This window comes from Berghia stephanieae, chromosome 2, assembly GCF_034508935.2.
Source record: "Berghia stephanieae isolate SIO BIC M18660-M18661 chromosome 2, UCSD_Bste_1.3, whole genome shotgun sequence".
NCBI lineage: Eukaryota > Metazoa > Mollusca > Gastropoda > Nudibranchia > Aeolidiidae > Berghia > Berghia stephanieae.
The window spans coordinates 127,338,358-127,355,857 of NC_088361.1; the positions used below are offsets into that span (position 1 = coordinate 127,338,358).

At 36.4% G+C, this 17,500-nt stretch overlaps 1 protein-coding gene across 1 annotated transcript in view; it reads left to right on the plus strand.

Moving 5' to 3' along the window:
- Positions 1 to 17,500, plus strand: part of LOC144966558 (UPF0415 protein C7orf25 homolog) — a 209,039-nt gene that overhangs the window by 147,072 nt on the left and 44,467 nt on the right. The gene's annotated exons all lie outside the window — the stretch shown is intronic.

Genomic DNA, 17,500 nt, shown 5'->3' on the forward strand with positions numbered 1-17,500 from the left:
GTTTTTTTGTTTTTTTTTTTTTGTTGTTTTTTTTTTGTATATCCTTTTTTAAATAATTTTAATGCCTGTTCTTATTCCTTTTGTTTATATCGTGTATTGCTCTGTGTGTTTAATTACTGGAATCACACATTAGTCATGAAAACGAAACAAAAAGTATGTTTGTGGAGTGCTTGCGTCTTGAATAGAGAACTGCCAGAAGACATTAGAGAATAAACGTTATCGACGATGTGGAGTTGAATCCATGACCCGACTGTTACTGAACATCCGCCTGGCAACGAAAAGGATGCTCTACAATAATCGAGGTCATTGCCCAAAAAAAGGACAAGCTATGCATCTTATATGGGCAGGTATGTGAAGAACACCAATCGTCTCTTTTCTTTTTGAATGCTTCAGTTGCCCGTGAGAGATGTTTCTTTGACTTGAAAAAAGACAATTTTGTATATCCTCATTGCTTAAATTGTTTTTTTTTATAAACGTTCTTTGATCTTATTCCCTTTGTTTATAGCGTGCATTGATCTGGGTGTTTAATTAAGAGAGTTCCACATTTGTCATATGCTTGCGTCTTTGTGTGTATATACGTGTTTGTATATGCGCGTGTGTTTGTGTGTGTGTGTGTGTGTGTGTGTGTGTGTTTCTGTTTCCAGCAAGACCCATTTTATTTCAAATTTGATCCTTTTTCATGTTTTGGTGGGACGTTTTCTGCTTATATCTCGTGTTAAGCGCACGACTTGACTTCTTTATGATTCAAATTAAAATGTAAGGCAGTTGTTGGCTGAGCATTGGGCTCGCATTAAAGCATTTTGACTCCCGGTTACTTTGGAATTATTTTTTCCAGGCTCCCATGATCTACCAAGCAGTGATCAAATAAGCGGTTTAAGTATTCTGCGATTGACATCAACACTTTCTACCTATCGAGAGTTGTATTCTAATTCTGGGAGTAAACATTCTTTTGATTTTGGAAGGGAATGAAGCGTTTTCTTGCCAAAATGGAAGAAATAGTTGCTTTTGCAAGAGCACGGCAGTATTTGTCAATGCCAGGCGTAATTTGCCAAGGTCTTTTGCATCAAAAAGTCCAGCGATATTGGCTGTAGTGTGGCTATGTGGTATAGTGGTGTGACACTTGCCTCTGATTGGAAGGTCCAGGGTTCGAGATACGCTCTGAGCGGCGCATAGTTGAGTTCTTAGAATATTCTCTTTATTCACATTGTCCCACCGTACCCAGGTGTAAAATGAAGACCTGGCCGTTAACCGAGTTGTCTCTGTCCGAAAAAAATGTAATATCGCCTCACAGGCGTCATGTTTAGTCCTACATGGCGTTGCTGGTGGTCAGGGACCCTGAGTACATTAATTTAGTTGAAATTGCGCTATATAAATGCCCAGATTTTTAGTCAGTTAAGGGATGGGGAGGGGGGGCAAGGGGCGATGTCGAAACTTTGACCCTATCGCTGTGCTCTTGAAAGAAGGAAATTTACACTCACTCTACCACTCGACTCAAATGCGAATATGTACCTGGATATCGGCAGCTAAGGATACTTTTTAAGAGTGCTGGTATAAATAAGGGCGCCTAACAGGAAACTTATGGAATGAAAATTTATTTTCGGTTATGTTCTGTCGATGTATTAAATGAAGCATTTTGACGTGCATTGAACACGGTAAATCTGTGGAATTCTTTTCATGAATGTGTCAATAGCAATGGAAGATAACCTTAGAAGCTTCAATTTGATTCACACAGCGAAATGAATAAATTTTGAATTATGTTGAAGCATAGTTTTTCATTATCATTTACTTCATCGACCTTCAAGCACCATCATTTTTGCTTTATGTATGTTATATTTATGTATATTTATTTTGTTTATCACTCTTTAGATAATAAAACATGTTGCGAATGTTCTTAAGATCATTAAAGATAACTTTCCAAACCTGCAAAACGAAATGGCGCGTGATGATAATCGTATGTAGAACGTACGTCACGATGTAACGTGATGAGCCGTTAGTTGCCTAGTTTCATTAGTACTTGGCAGGTATCCCTTTTCATTTTTACTCAGGGTAATAAAATGAATGAGATTTGAGAGCGGTGGCGGGAAGAAACCGTACATGAGTGCGAAAAAAGACGATTTTGATCTTTTATTTTTATTTACTATAGAAGAGTAGTTGGTAGAGTAAGATAGAGAGATAGGTAGACAGATAGAAAGATATATAGATAGATAGATATATAGATAGATAGATAGATAGATAGATAGATAGATAGATAGATAGATAGATAGATAGATAGATAGATAGATAGATAGATAGATAGATAGATAGACCGGCTAACGGACAGTCAAACATGCAACCAGGAGACAAGCAGACTGTCAGAAAAACAGGCAGGCAAATAGACAGAGAGATGGATGAATATATATATATATATATATATATATATATATATATATATATATATATATATAATAGATGGATGGGTGGATTGATAGATAGATAAAGAGAGAGAGAGAGAGAGAGAGAGAGAGAGAGAGAGAGACTGGCTGACAGTCAAACATGCAGGCAGGAAACAAGCAGACTGGCAGACGAACAGGCAGGCAAATCGATAGATAGATAGATAGATAGATAGATAGATAGATAGATAGATAGATAGATAGATAGATAGATAGATAGATGGATGGATGGATAGATATATTAGATGGATGGGTGGGTTGCTAGATAGATGGACGGATGGATTGATAGATAGATAGATAAATTGACAGATAGATAGATAGATAGATAGATAGATAGATAGATAATAAAAATAGAGATATAGATAGATAATTATAGGGATAGAGACGTAATTAGAGGGGGGGGGGGGAGAAGGAGAGATTGTGTGTGTCTCTGTGTGTGTGTGAGAGAGAGAGAGAGAGAGAGAGAGAGAGAGAGGGAGAGAGAAAGAGAGGGAGATTTTTTTAAAGTATATAGAAATCGGTGAAGTTTTGTTTATATTCTAATTGTTACGGAAATATCTGTGTAATTACCTGAACCGTTTCTAGCCTGTTGAATGGAATTCTCTTTTGCTATCTGACATCGACAAGTAACAGATGAATGACGTCAAATGCATTGTGAGTTTAAACATTGGTATATTAGTATCGTTATTCATATTACACACACATTAGCAATGTAATTTCAACATTTCCCATCAAGAAAGAGTAGGATAAGCACCAGGTGATTCCATTATACAACGTACAGATCACACTTTTCACCTCGTTGATCTTATCATGTTCTCCCGTCAACGTTCTCTTTACGAAGCCAGAACTTCTAACCTTATTAACATGGAAGAGGCTTTTTACTTATTCTTTGGAGTACATTTCAAACTAGCGTCCTATTCAAAGGGTAACAAGCAATTGCTATTGTCCGTTTCACGCTAAAGAAACCAGGATAAACTCCGGCTCCATGGGTTTTATAGCTCCGAAGGACTACATTTAGTGGGGAGATCAACTCTAAATTTGTACAGGGTTCTATGGCAAACCGTTTAAATTTAATTTTTAAAATCAAATTACCGAAATTTGGTTATGCCGATTAACCATACTAACTAAGCCTGTGATTTAAATGTAAAAAGTTCTCGGCAAATTTTACATACAAGTGGAAAACCCGCAAAAGAGTTAATAACTATAATTTTTGTTGTGCTTTTGACCTTCACGTGTAATCCGTCTGATGACCATATTATGATACCGGCTCTCGTCACTATTTAACAAATAAACACATTTTAAATTCTGAATTAACATTTTAACTAACATCATTTATAAATTTAAAAAAATGAATATCAAAACTTTTTACATTTTTTATAAATGTATACTTTATATTACTATCTACTTCTGTAGGCACTTACACGATACACAGTGTGTTTTTTTTAAATGTTTGACACCTTACAACGTGAGATTTATATTATATATATATATATATATATATATATATATATATATATATATATATATAGGGTAATATCCACTTAACTTAATGTGCTCATTGCTCAAGGGACTCTTGACCAACAGCAACATGTAACATGTAGAACGAGACATGACGCCTGTTAGGCGATATTACAGTTTTTGCGACAGAGACAACGCTGTTTAACAGCCAGGTACTCATTTTACACCTCAGTACGGTGAGAGAATGTGAGTAAAGAGCCTTTTCCAAGGACTCAACTATGCACCGAGCGAGACTCGAACCCAGGACCTTCCGATCCGAAAGTGAGTGTCATACTACAAGACCACATGGCCGCACCAATTTGAATAACTCCTATGTAAGATTGCATCAAATTGTTGTCTTGTTTGTTTGTTTTTTGCCATAGATGGACAATTTATTTAAGTTATGATTGATATAAGTTTTAACACTGTGTGCTCTTTGGTAGCTGAGTTCTGATGTCATGTGTAGAAAAGTGTAATTTGAAATAAATCGTCATTTACATTGAGTTTGTATTTAATCATTGACACATTTCAGGTTTGAATAGCTCAAGAACAGCTGCAAAGACATCAATTTGGTCTTCAAGATATTTATCCAAATTTATAATTTTTTTTTAATGTCTAATATCTTACTGGTGATCGTCTGTTTACGCTATCATACGATTTAAAGCTCCACGTGACCACCACCATTTTGAATGACAAGCTGCAAGCGTCTCTCTATTTCGACCCACGTCTTTTGCAGCATAAGTAATGTGACAGAGCGAACATCTTTTATTTTTGTCTTCGGGTGACCCATGTCTCTCACGGGGCTTCTAAACACTCTGCTCTTCACATATCCCCATAAAAAGTCAAGTGGAGTTAGATAAGATGATCTTGGAAGCCGGAAATTGGACTATCTTGGCCGATCCATCGGTTTGGGAACTGTTCGTTTAAAAATTTCCTCACATTTAAACTCCAGTGCAGTTAGGGGGAGCTCAATCGTGTGTTGGAAAAAAGATGTTAGGTTAAAGATCATCACATTGAGGAACTCAGTGTGGTTCGAACATGGCCAGATAGTTTGTTGCTGTCACTGTCATGTCGTCAAAAAAGAAAGGACCGACCACTTTTTAACTTGTCAACGCACACCAGACATTGACTTTTGCCGAGTTGCGACGACACTCGAAAAGATCATCTCGTTTTTGTTTGCTTCAATATCGAACATTGTGTTTGTGTATGTGTCCGGACACATAAAAGGTTGCTTCATCTGAGAATGCAATGTTTTCAGTGAGTTGTCTATCAAGGAACTGCTTGTGCAAAATCAACTCGTGCTAGCAAACCACGTCCTTCCAAAGCATGCACGGGAATAAACCCAGTTTTTTTAGGGCTGTTTTGTGTACTGAAGACACGCTTACAGCAGGCTCAGTGTCTAATCTCGTAGCCTGCCTCAATGACTGCCTTGGTGTTCATTGAATAACGTACGGACTTTCATTGATTAACCTTCTGAGAGCGGTTTCCTTCCTCTTGGTTTTGCTCCGGTGACTGAATCTATTGTTTTACCAGACTAGAATTGTATTCCTAGCTGGGGCTTTATTTTCCATATTGTTGCGTAAATCTCCTCCTCACACGAGTTATTGATCCAGTTTCATGAAACCATAAGCATACCATAGCTTTCTCATTGTTTTCAACCATTTTGCCATTTCATTGTTTTGTTTTCGTAAAAACTGCCGTCACAAAGGGTTCCCATCGTTGCGTTAAATCTCAAAATGCGATTGTCATCATCAGTGCAATCAGTGATGACGTCATACACAAAAGAATTTTACAGTGTCAAGGCAATGTTCCGAGTTGATATCTTTAGATTGACATGTTAAATAAAATAAACTTTCGAGAATCATGTCGGACAAAGTCAAAATAGTTTACTATTTTGTCAAAATTACCTTTTTTCTACGGATGACGTCAAAGTTCCGCTACCAAAGGGCGTCCAGTGTTAAAACTTATATCAATCAAAACTTGAATAAATCCTGCACATATTATGGCAAAAGCTCGTTTCATGAAATCTAACATAGCTCTCGAGTTATTTAACTCACTCAACCCTAACACCGACTATATCCGTAGTTTACCGGGTTACTTTTTCCCCGTGCCTATTTATTACATTTTTCTGAGACAAATTATAGGCGTGGTCTCAAAGCTAATGATTTTAGTTTTTGCATGTTAATGGTAGATCTAGTTGTACATGCTCATTGTTAATTAGCAATGACTATCCCGCAAAAATCTTTGGGCCTCTTTTTCGCTCACGAAGTGCCCAAATTCGCGACAAAATATGGGACGAAGCCGTTTCGTACATGCTATTTTAAAAAAAAATTAATTACGACGCTGTTTTTAATTGAATATGACTGAAAGTTGGCACACAGTTAGAAAAGAGGTCATTTTAGATTATGCCAAGCGACAAAACTCGTACGATTACCAGAAGACCGTTAAAAATAGATTTTTACTCTTTGGAGTACAATATTTCTAAAACTACAAAGAGGAGAGATTTTGTCGCTCATAAGGTTATATATGCACATTTCTTCTATTTATATCTCAAATTTCATTCGATTATGATAAGTACTTTTCCCGTATTCTCACAAAACATCAACCCAATTTGCATTTCAATGAGTGAAAATATGGAGACGGCCATTTTGCTCCACCATCGCGCGACACGAAAATGACGTGAGCGACGCAAGGCTGCCAGATGGCCAGACATTAACCTGACCAAATTCGACTTCTAAAGTGGCTAAATAGAAAATCATATGGCTTTCAATATTAAGACTGGCCCACTTAAAATGAACTAAATTTTAACAAACAGAAAATTGAACAGACTAGGATAAATGTCACTGAGACAAACATAGATGAATAAAATGTAAAAAAAGAAACAAAATTATGTATTTGGCCACACACGTGGCCATCTGGCAACTTTGTTCGCGACGACGGATGACACAAATCCTCGCGCGCTTTTTTTAAATTAAGGTAGGCCTATTGTTTCATTGTTATGTCATAGGGATAGTAGATTAACACATTCTCTCTCTCTCTCTCTCTCTCTCTCTCTCTCTCTCTCTCTCTACTCTCTCTCTCTCTCAAATAAAGGTCAAATAAATACTAGAACTAGGTAACATAAGCTATGGTCTCACTGGACTGATTGATAAGAATTCAGCAGGCATTTTTCGTGTCATTTGTATGGGTTGTAGACACAAGATTACACTTCGGAAAAGTTCCAAATGATCAATATTATGTATATTTTAAAACAAATTTATAGTTGACCCTAGCCATACAGCTCTAAAACTATACAAGTTAGAACTTTTCTGATGTCTTCATCATATTTTCTGATAATTTTGCCATAAAATTGCCAAGTTTTAATATCTAATTCCACGTATTAAGCGAGATACAGGCACAAATCAGAATTTAAGCAGAAAAAGCGTCCCATATTTTCCGTATTTTTTTCTCTTTGTGAGTCATCCAAATAAATCACATCTTTGAAACTGCATAACTTTGTTATATATTAATGGATTTTCAAAATTCAAAAAGGTTTTTACTCAGTGGAGATAGGGCTTTGATTTAAGAGTAGTATTTCCTACAAAAATAGAAAACAAAAATTTTTATAGTCATTGCTATTTTTAATAGTTAGTTTTCCAATTTTGAAAAGCAGCAAAAATCTCTCGGATTGAGTGAGTTAAACCTGAAATGTTGTCAATAATGTTTTTTACAACCACACTCTTTTAATCCCGGTTAAAATGTAGCACTTGTTTTCCGGCATTCAATTCAGTTTCTGGTTCTCAACACCTCGATTGATCTAAATGCAATCGTCATCTATATTTATGCAGCTATCAAAGACAACGTCCAGTTAAGCGGATATAGAGCAGTCATTTGCAACCAAAAAATATGGAGCAGGAGTTCATTGCCATGCCCCTCTCTCCCCCCCCCCCCCACCCCAACCGCTCTCTCTCTCTCTCTCTCTCTCTATCTCTATCTCTCTCTCTCTCTTTCTTTCTTTCTCTTTCTCTCTCTCTCTCTCTTTCTCTCTCTCTCTCTCTCTCTCTCTCTTTTTTTTTGTTTTTTTTTTTTCTCTATTTCCTTCTATTTTAATGTTGTCTCGTTATTACCTACGTGTCATATCTGTTGTCTGACGAAGGCCAAAGGCCGAAACCCCAGATATTTTTGAATTGTTTCACATCAAGACCCCTAATTACTCCTCAGATTTTCTTTATATTACAACATCATCTGAGTGACAATTTCTGATCTGCATGATATACAAGTCGCTGTTATGCTGGCAAAATGCACGCGGTTCATTTTGATAAGTAGAGTCAAAGCGTGACTTTATATTGTTCATGAGTTCCAAGGTAATCGAATTGTGGCTTTAATTTGCAAACAAACAAAATAAATAAATTGTTAAAAATTCTTTATCTATTTCCATGTCGTTTAGTGTCTGTCGTGTAGCTTACCGTGTCCGTTTGCCGTGGTCCGATCGCTGAACAAAACAAGGCCACCGATTTCGAACTCTTTTCTGGCTGGGCACATAGCTATTGGGAAACACCGTTTAGACAGACATTCGTACTCCCGACCTTCTGAAAGTAAAATCGGAAGGTCCTCTGGTTTCAAATGAGTAATTGTTTTGAAGGACCAGATTAATTGAAACTATTATTTTATTTCATTTTGATCAAGAGAAGCAAAAACTCCTGAGATGTCCAGCACGTGCTGAGAAAACTACTCTCGAGTGCTTTGTTAGATATTGATTTCTTTTTCATTCTTTCTCTCCTTTAGTTGTTCTTGTCATGGTATTATATAATCAATGTTCATATCATATTGAAATTAAAATGGTCTAACTGCTGGTTTCTACTTCTATTACAATAGATTATAAGAAGCAGAGAAGCTCTTTGTTTAACACCTTCTCTTCAGTGACTAAAACAAATTATCAATAATAATCGATTTTCTTCGGCTATAGTTGTAAAAAGGCATTTGCCATGTCTGCGACATTTCCATGTAAATATTAGAATCTATTTCCTGATTCCTCGGGCCATATAATTAGACTCCTGAAGCTGAAAATCACTACTCTATTAATCGTTGTTATATTTTTATAGATAGATAACGTGATAATAGTATAATTTGATGGCCGAAACGGAATAGATCTTCATCGTGCGAAATACATTTCATCAAGGAATCATTTTAGTCCAATTGTTTCATGTAGAGCTATAGATTTTAATTGCATGCACTGTTTAGAATTAAGTGATGAACCGTTGACCGTTCCCCCTCACTCACTTGTGTACCTATTTGGAAATTCTATGTCTTTATGTTTCTTTCATCTTTTCCACTACCCTACCGTTTGGAATTTAGATTATGTCAGGTTGCAGTGGGTAGTAAGATATTTGAGCATTTATATAGCGCAATATCCGCTAAACTTGCTTTAAAGGGCTTTACAGGGGTCCCTAGTCAACAGCAACACTTATGTAGGACGATTCATGACGCCTGTTAGGCGATGTAACATTTTTTTCGGATATAAACAACGCTGTTAACGGCAAGGTACTCATTTTACACCCGAGTACAACGAGAGAATGTGGGTGAAGAGCCCCTTCCAAGGACTCTAATTATGCACGGCTCAGAGCGGGACTCAAACCCTGGACCTTTCGATCCGAAGCCGAGCGTCATACCACAAGACCACATTCTAGTATTTGAAATCAGTCTTAATTTCAATGCATTAAAAAATTATGTTCCCTGTTGTATTAAATTGTAAAGATGTCTGTGTGCATTGCCAAGTTAATGAGTTATGAGATCATATTATTATAAGATCCATACATTTCTATTTATGTTTGTTATATTTGTTCGAGCAAAGTAAACCACTAACGATCTTACATTTTGTGGACAATAAAGATTTATTACTATTACTATAACTATAACGGCACATTTGCTGGATAAAATAATTAAGAAGTAGATCTAAGTGCTGAGAGAGAGAGAGAGAGAGAGAGAGAGAGAGAGAGAGAGAGAATATCGAATGTTACTCAAATCAACTCGTTTCCTATAGATCTGCACTTCCACCCTGACCAAGAAAGAGCACTATTCTTACAGAGATAATTATTACCCCATTTCGATCCTCATCCTCATGACGTGAGTGCAAATTCCGTTCATATTGATTTTCTTAACCACTTTTCTTCTTTCTCTCGCCCCCGTCCCACACACCTTCAGCTTATAATTTCAAATAATTGGCAACCTCTCTCAAAACATTCAAGTACTGACAGGTGGAACCTCTCCATTCTGTCTTTAACATCCTACATGGGATTCAAAACAATTCTCAAACAGTCAACGTCACTCTCCTGACAAAATGGTCGGTTTATGCGAGGAAAAGCACAATCTAAAGGAAACCATGCTCTTATTCGGTTTCCAAAGATATTTCCAGCCGATTTTGCCCTCCCTGATATTGTTACATCATTGATTGTTTCTTATACGAACCATTTTTTTCAAAATGCGGGTAATATTTTCTTGCTGCCTATTTTCTTTCGTGTTTTTTTTGTGTTTTTTTTTTTGGTTTTTTTTTTTATCCGACGTGCACTTGTTTGCAGGTCTGATAACCCAATCATTATGGACTCATTGTTGTAATGGAAATCTCAAAAGATGACGCAAAATATTGTCCATTACAACAATGCTAAACAGGGCCCATAATTGCGTTCGGATATCAGACCTAGACACACACACACACACACACACACACACATATATATATATATATATATATATATATATATATATATATATATATATATACGTCTGTTTTGTCTAAATCATAATCTTTTTTTTTTCTTGGTTATGTACGTTATAATTTTGTTTAATACATAAATTTGCTTTTCTATGGCCAGACATGGTCTGGGGTATTTTAATATTTTTGAACTACCCTGGATGTAATAGTCTCCTTGTTCAGAACACTTACAACTCGGGATCTCTTGGTGATTGTTTCAAACACATCAATTATATATTTGTAAAGAACAAAAAGCGACTGACACAGCTGCCAGTCATCACTCAAACGTATTGATTATAATGTAGGAAGCTTGGGATTCCAATATAATGATATATATTTGTCACTCTATGATTTTTGGTTTTGCAATAGCTGCACCACATTATCCCAAGTAGCGATATATATTTGCATTTTATAATGGGGGTTTTTTTTCATATCATGTCATATAACAAAATCGCATCGATAGCTTTCTCGTTTAAATACAATGTAGATATTAGTAGAAGGAATTGTGCGTAATTTGACTTTGATATGAAATAAATACAGAAACGGAAATTTGAGGATACGTATTGAGTTTCACCGTTGATCATTTACTTTCTTGAATTTAATAAAATTTAATTTTATAACTGTAGTCAGTTCTGCCGTACTCTGTAAAGAAAAACCAAATTTAAAAAATTGGCCATAAAACTAGTCCTTCAAATATCGATCGATTTCAATGACCCTCATCTTGGCAAACACTCTCAAACCTGGGACTTCGCGAAGTCCCAGGTTTGAAAGTTTTTGCCAAGATGAGGGTCATTGAAATCGATCGATATTTAAAGGATGAGTTTTATTGCTAAATTTTAAATATAGGTTTTCTAGAGTACGGCAGAGTTGTGTACGAAATGATGGATAAGCAGAAATTTCTTCTTCTTCTTCTTCTTCTTCTTCTTCTTCTTCTTCTTCTTCTTCTTCTTCTTCTTCTTCTTCTTCTTCTTCTTCTTCTTCTTCTTCTTCTTCTTCTTCTTCTTCTTCTTCTTCTTCTTCTTCTTCATTCGTCTTCTTCTTCTTCTTCTTCTTCTTCTTCTTCTTCTTCTTCTTCTTCTTCTTCTTCTTCTTCTTCTTCTTCTTCTTCTTCTTCATCTTCTTCTTCTTCTTTTTCTTTTTCTTCTTCTTCTACACTTATTTAGAAACACCACAACGTTATAAATACAGCGATATAATCCAATTTTCTGGGAATTGACTAGAACCACATCTGTAGCGTATTTATTGCAGAACAGTTAGAATGCTGCCAGTTAGTGAAAACTACACACTTTGATTCAGAGTTACGGTAATGATTTGTTTCGTTTGCAAACAACAAACTTACAAACGTCAAGTCAGTATCGAAAAATCATGTTGTCTCTTTTTTCACATTGGAAGTCATTGTAATGGATGAAGCATTGTGATATGTTCCCGAATCAAATGTAGAACTTCAAGATTGTAAAGTACCAAGGATTTTTTTCTTACTTGTTTTTAACCTAACTTAATTCCCTCGCGTCGGTTTGTAGATCTAGTAACATAAAAAGCAAGATGTCCGTTCTCTCAACATGGAAAACAATGAACGTGTAGAGTTTATTTAGCCCCCGTGTATAAACATAGGCAAATGAGCGTTTCGGATTTCCTCATATAAACAGACAGGGTGATCAGTGACACACAAAACACAGGATTATGATGGTCATTAACCAGTTAATTGCCGTAGGTGGAAAGTCACGTATTTAAAGATTTAGCAAGAAGGGTTTTGAAGGCCTTTGTTTGGTCAGTCTTATTATATGGCTGTGAAAGCTGGACAATTACAGAACACATTAGAAAGAAACTGGAGGCAGCAGAAATGTGGTTTCTTAGAAGATTGTTAAGAATCTCATGGACAGAGAAGAAAACTAATGAAGAAGTATGAGAGCAAGCTGAAACTAAAAGTTTATTAATTCGTACAATAAGAAAAAGACAAATGCAATTTGAGGGCACCTAAATCGACATAAATGTATTGAACATCTTGCTCTCACAGGAAAGATGGAAGGTAAAAAGAGTAAATGTAGACCAAGAAAAACATATTTGAATAGTTTGAACAGCTGGGTGACAAAGAAAGAGAAGAGTAATATTAGTTTTCTGAGGTTATCTGATCAGAGAGATGAATGGCGTACCATGATCACCGATGTCTGGCACAACTTGGTACTTGAAGAAGAAGAAGAAGCCAGAAAACTTCAAATATCGATCGAGCACTTGACTGCAGTTCCAAAACGGCGCCTTCCACCGTATGAAATTGAAAAAAAAATGTCCTACATGGCCTGAAACATTATGAAACGCATTGGCATGAATTAAATCCGAGAAATTCACTTTATAAATGTACTTGTTCATAATTAATTATCAATTTTAGTTAATGTTGTTTTGTTTTGTTTGTTTCGAAAAGTCATCTTCAATTTAGTCTATCGTGTTGATAATTATTGCGTTTCTAACAATACTGTGGCCACCAAGCCTCAATGAACATAAGTTCCTTTCAAGTAGAGAGTCCTGCCTCTATTTAATGAGCATTTTCACAATGTCCCTTTCAAATGATTATTTCTGATTTGTATTAAGTGAGATAGAGTGTAAAGTGCCTTATAATTATATAATACCGAGGCTTAAACTGTAATTTTGACACATTCTCGCCCTTCAAGAGGAGGCATGGTCCCAATAGCGATTATCAGACTCCCAATCAAAAGGGCTGGCTTCCGGTTGGGTCTTGGCTTATTCTTATCCCAATGTACATCCTGGAGGTTGTAATCTGAGTGTTAGATCTGACGGGCAGGTCTTTGCTGTAGACTGTCGTGCTATCCAAAGTTTAGCAAGCAATTGTTAGAGTCCTTAACGATACAGATACATAAACCCTAGTTCACTGGACCTTTTGACTCTGAAGAACCACATACTTTACTTCGCCGGTCACCTGTCTGTCACTGACCATCATCGCTGTCGCTTGGCGTTGAAAAGTTTGAGACTAGCATTGATCCTATATAATTTGTTATAGTCACTCAGAAACCACCGCCATCATCATCCGATCACTGCCCGATGAAAATCCCATTAGTCACTGCTAAGACAGTCTGTGGTACTCATTAGATCTTACTGGAGATTTTAAGGATTCTAAAACCGGAAGTTTGGGACAGCGTGGAGACGGGTATCTCGATTTTATTTTTATTTGATAGTTCTTAAAGTAAACGCTCTGTCATGCGATCGAACTTGGAAATCTCATTAACTGCTTTGAACCAAGGCTTTTTTTTCTCGATTTTATTTTTTCAATGCTTTTTTCACCATTGGAATTTGATGTAAATATGCTTTGCCTCGCTCTCAATTCGTCAACTATTCGATGGCGTATAAGTAGTATCTGTCGAACTTGGGAATCTAGCTCCTCTCTCTTTCTCTCTTTCTCTCTCTCTCTCTCTCTCTCTCTCTCTCTCTCTCTCTCTCTCTCTCTCATTTCATCTCTATTACCTTCTTATGTGGGTTAATCATCGCACTGGATGTGTACTTATTTTCAGGTCTGAAAACAAAGATTGTTATGTGTAATCGAAGTACTAACTGTCAAGCCAAAGCAAAATATTGTCCATTTCTGTAGCATTAAACGCAAAGTAACGATTTTTTTAAAACCTGAGCGTTTATATTGCGCAATTTCCACTAAATGTGCTCAAAGCGCTCTACAAAGGGTCGCTGACCAATAGCAACACGTAGCATGTAGAACGAGACATGACGCCTAGTAGGCGACGTTACATTTTTTTTCCGACAGAGATACCGCTGTTAACGACCATGTACTCATTTTACACCTGAGTGCGGTGAGAGAATGTGAGTAAAGAGCCTTTTCCAAGGTCTCAACTATACGCCGAGCGAGGCTCGAACCCAGGACCTTCCGATCCGAAGGCGAGTGTCATACCACTAGACCACATAGCCACATTGCGACCTGTGAATAAGATGCTCGTCGATTGCAAATGACTTCCCAGCAGATGTAACTGGCCAGACTAACCAAATCAGTCGATGGATGATCCGAGGAATTGAACCGAGAGTCGGAAGCCGATCCGATTGCTTTTAAGTGAGTGCATTTCCATTGGAATCATCGGGACCTCCGCACTCAAATTTGGTTATCACAAAGTGCTTGTCAATGAAATGTCAAAATGCAATTTGTTACTGCTCACGACAGACGATCATCATGTGTATTCCGATACTTGTCATGTGTCGAACAGTAGTCTTCTATACCGCATTACTCTGGAGAAAAAACACGTATTTAACAAATTAGTCTGAATACTCGTCCTTCAGATATCGATCGATAAAAAGTACCCTTACTTTGACAAAAGCTCTCAAACTTGAGATTTCGCAATGAGGATCAGGATGATGGTCATTTTAATCAATAGATATTTGAAGGACGAGTTTTCTGGCCTAAATGTTAAATACGTGATGTGTGTTTTTTTATTTTAGAGGACGACAGTAGGCATGAAACCAAATAAAAATCATAAGATAGATATGCATCTTTACATAAAGCTCTTACACTGAATCACCTTTCACAGAGCGTTTCACAATGTTGGAACAATAGTATGGAATAAAATTTCTATTTTATTTAAAATAATAGAAGTTATTTAGGCGCCCTTTTATCACTTGCGCTATGTTTATTTCCAGGGTTTGTCTATAGTAAACCAGTTAACTACCGCACTATGGAAAGACTCGAATTTAAAAAGTTGGCGGCCAGAAAACTCGTCCTTCAAATATCTATATATATATGACCCTCATCTCTGCAAAATAATCTCAAAATGAGTTCCCATCTATAGGACACAATGTCGGAATCAGAGATTTGCTATCATTGTTACATACAAAATAAACAGGAAAGAAAGAAAGAGAAGGACTCGGTCAACCCTTTCTCATCGTGTTTAGAAAAAATGAAATCGTGTTTTTTCCGCTTCGAAATGTCAGTGTAAAAGTCATAATCCGATTTGTTATGTTATGTCTTGCATTTGTCTGATTTTTATTTTGTTTCGCTGTTTTCAAAATAAATGGGGAAATAATTATATTTGTTGTTGTTGTTGTTGTTGTTGTTGTTGTTGTTGTTGTTGTTGTTGTCGTCGTTGTTGTTGTTGTAATGGCATGGTGGCGAAACGCCAAGGTCAACAATAAACGCGATGGACCATGATTTCGGCCGCCAGCTATTATTGTGTATATTATTCCAACACCACGCGCCTGGTATTTCATCACATTTTTATGGAATTGTCTCATGTCTTCTTTTTTCAATCTTTTTTTAATCAACCGGTAGATATGAAGTGATGTAAAACATGCAAAACGATTGTTTAAACCAACCTGGTGCTTAAATCGATATCGTGCTCATAGTTTGAAGATTTTTACACTATATTATGTTTGTCATTTGTGAAGATTTTTGGCTTCCATGCTAGAAGCTTTCTGTATGAAATCTGTAAACAAAATGTAATAAAAGAAACACTTTTTAGAGGCCTTTTTTTCTCTATTGCATTATATGTTGATGTTTATTTGATGGGATTTTTTGGTTTTTGTTTTTTGGTTTGTTCTTTTGTTATGGGGGACTGCAGATTCCTTTGTGAAAACGCATAGAAAATCAATGTTTCTGTAACGATGCGTTTAGAGCGGTTATCTATAAAACAATTTGGTTATTAGTTTTTGTCATTGGTATGTTATTTATGCCTATTTTTGTCACATGGCAATTTTATCTTTATAAAGCTATTTCTTTGTGTTTCACTCTGTGCAGTGTAAAAGATCGATGTGTAGTGTTATAAATTGCCAGATTCTAGTGTTTTAAGTAGCTTATAGGTGTAGATCTGCTTTTTTCACATAGGCCACAGGAAGGTAATGATGCTAATAAAACATAGAGTAAAGTGTTTTTGAAATTGAGAGCATGATCATAAGCAGTTGGTATGTGATAGCGTCAGAGAGAGAGAGAGAGAGAGAGAGAGAGAGAGAGAGAGAGAGAGAGAGAGAGAAACCCAGAAAAATTGGTTTCACGAAAAAGAATGTGGCCAGAAAAAGAGCAGATAATTTAATCAACTGTGCTACAAGATCGGTTACCGGATATTTTTTTTTTGTTCCCCATGACCATGATCATAAAAAGATGAAAATCAGTTTCCTTCTTCTCGTCCAAAATATTTATTAGGCAGTTTGTTTGTTTTTTTTTATTTTGCCAGCTAAATATAATAATTGTCTGCAATATCTTTTTTCATTAATTACTAATTGGTTGTTATACCATTACGATGTATTGCTTTGGATATGACCATGCCATACATGACAGTCGTCTCACAACGGGGTGAATCTGATATCTAAATTCGAATTTATGCTTTACTTTAAAAACAAAAGGGGAGGCAAAGTGGCCGAGTGATTAAGGCATTGCACCGTGATCCGAAAAGTTCCGGGTTCGAACCCCGCTTCAGGCACTTTCGTTTCTTTCCTTGAGCATGATTAAGCCCCATTTTGCTCACTTTGGACAACTTGGTAAATACTGTTGACATCAGACATATTGTTTGATTTATTGTCTATTTTCCTTCGTGGAATGCCTAGGCGACGGGATCTAATGGTGCGTTGCGTAAGGGCGTATTCTTTAATTATTTTTCTTTTATTTAAATAAAACAAGAAAGACGAGTACAAGAAAAAGAAGGACATCCCAAAAAATCCTTGTGTTTTTATTTCTTGCTTTGTCTGGCACTGTTTTACGTATACACACTTTTTCACATATTCATCTTACACCAGTGCCTGCTCACTAATTTTTCATTTTGAAAAAAGGAATTCAAATGAATGAATGCTTTCATTATAGTGGAGAGAGGAGGACTTCATTCATAAACTGGAATTTAGGCAACAATGCGCTTTA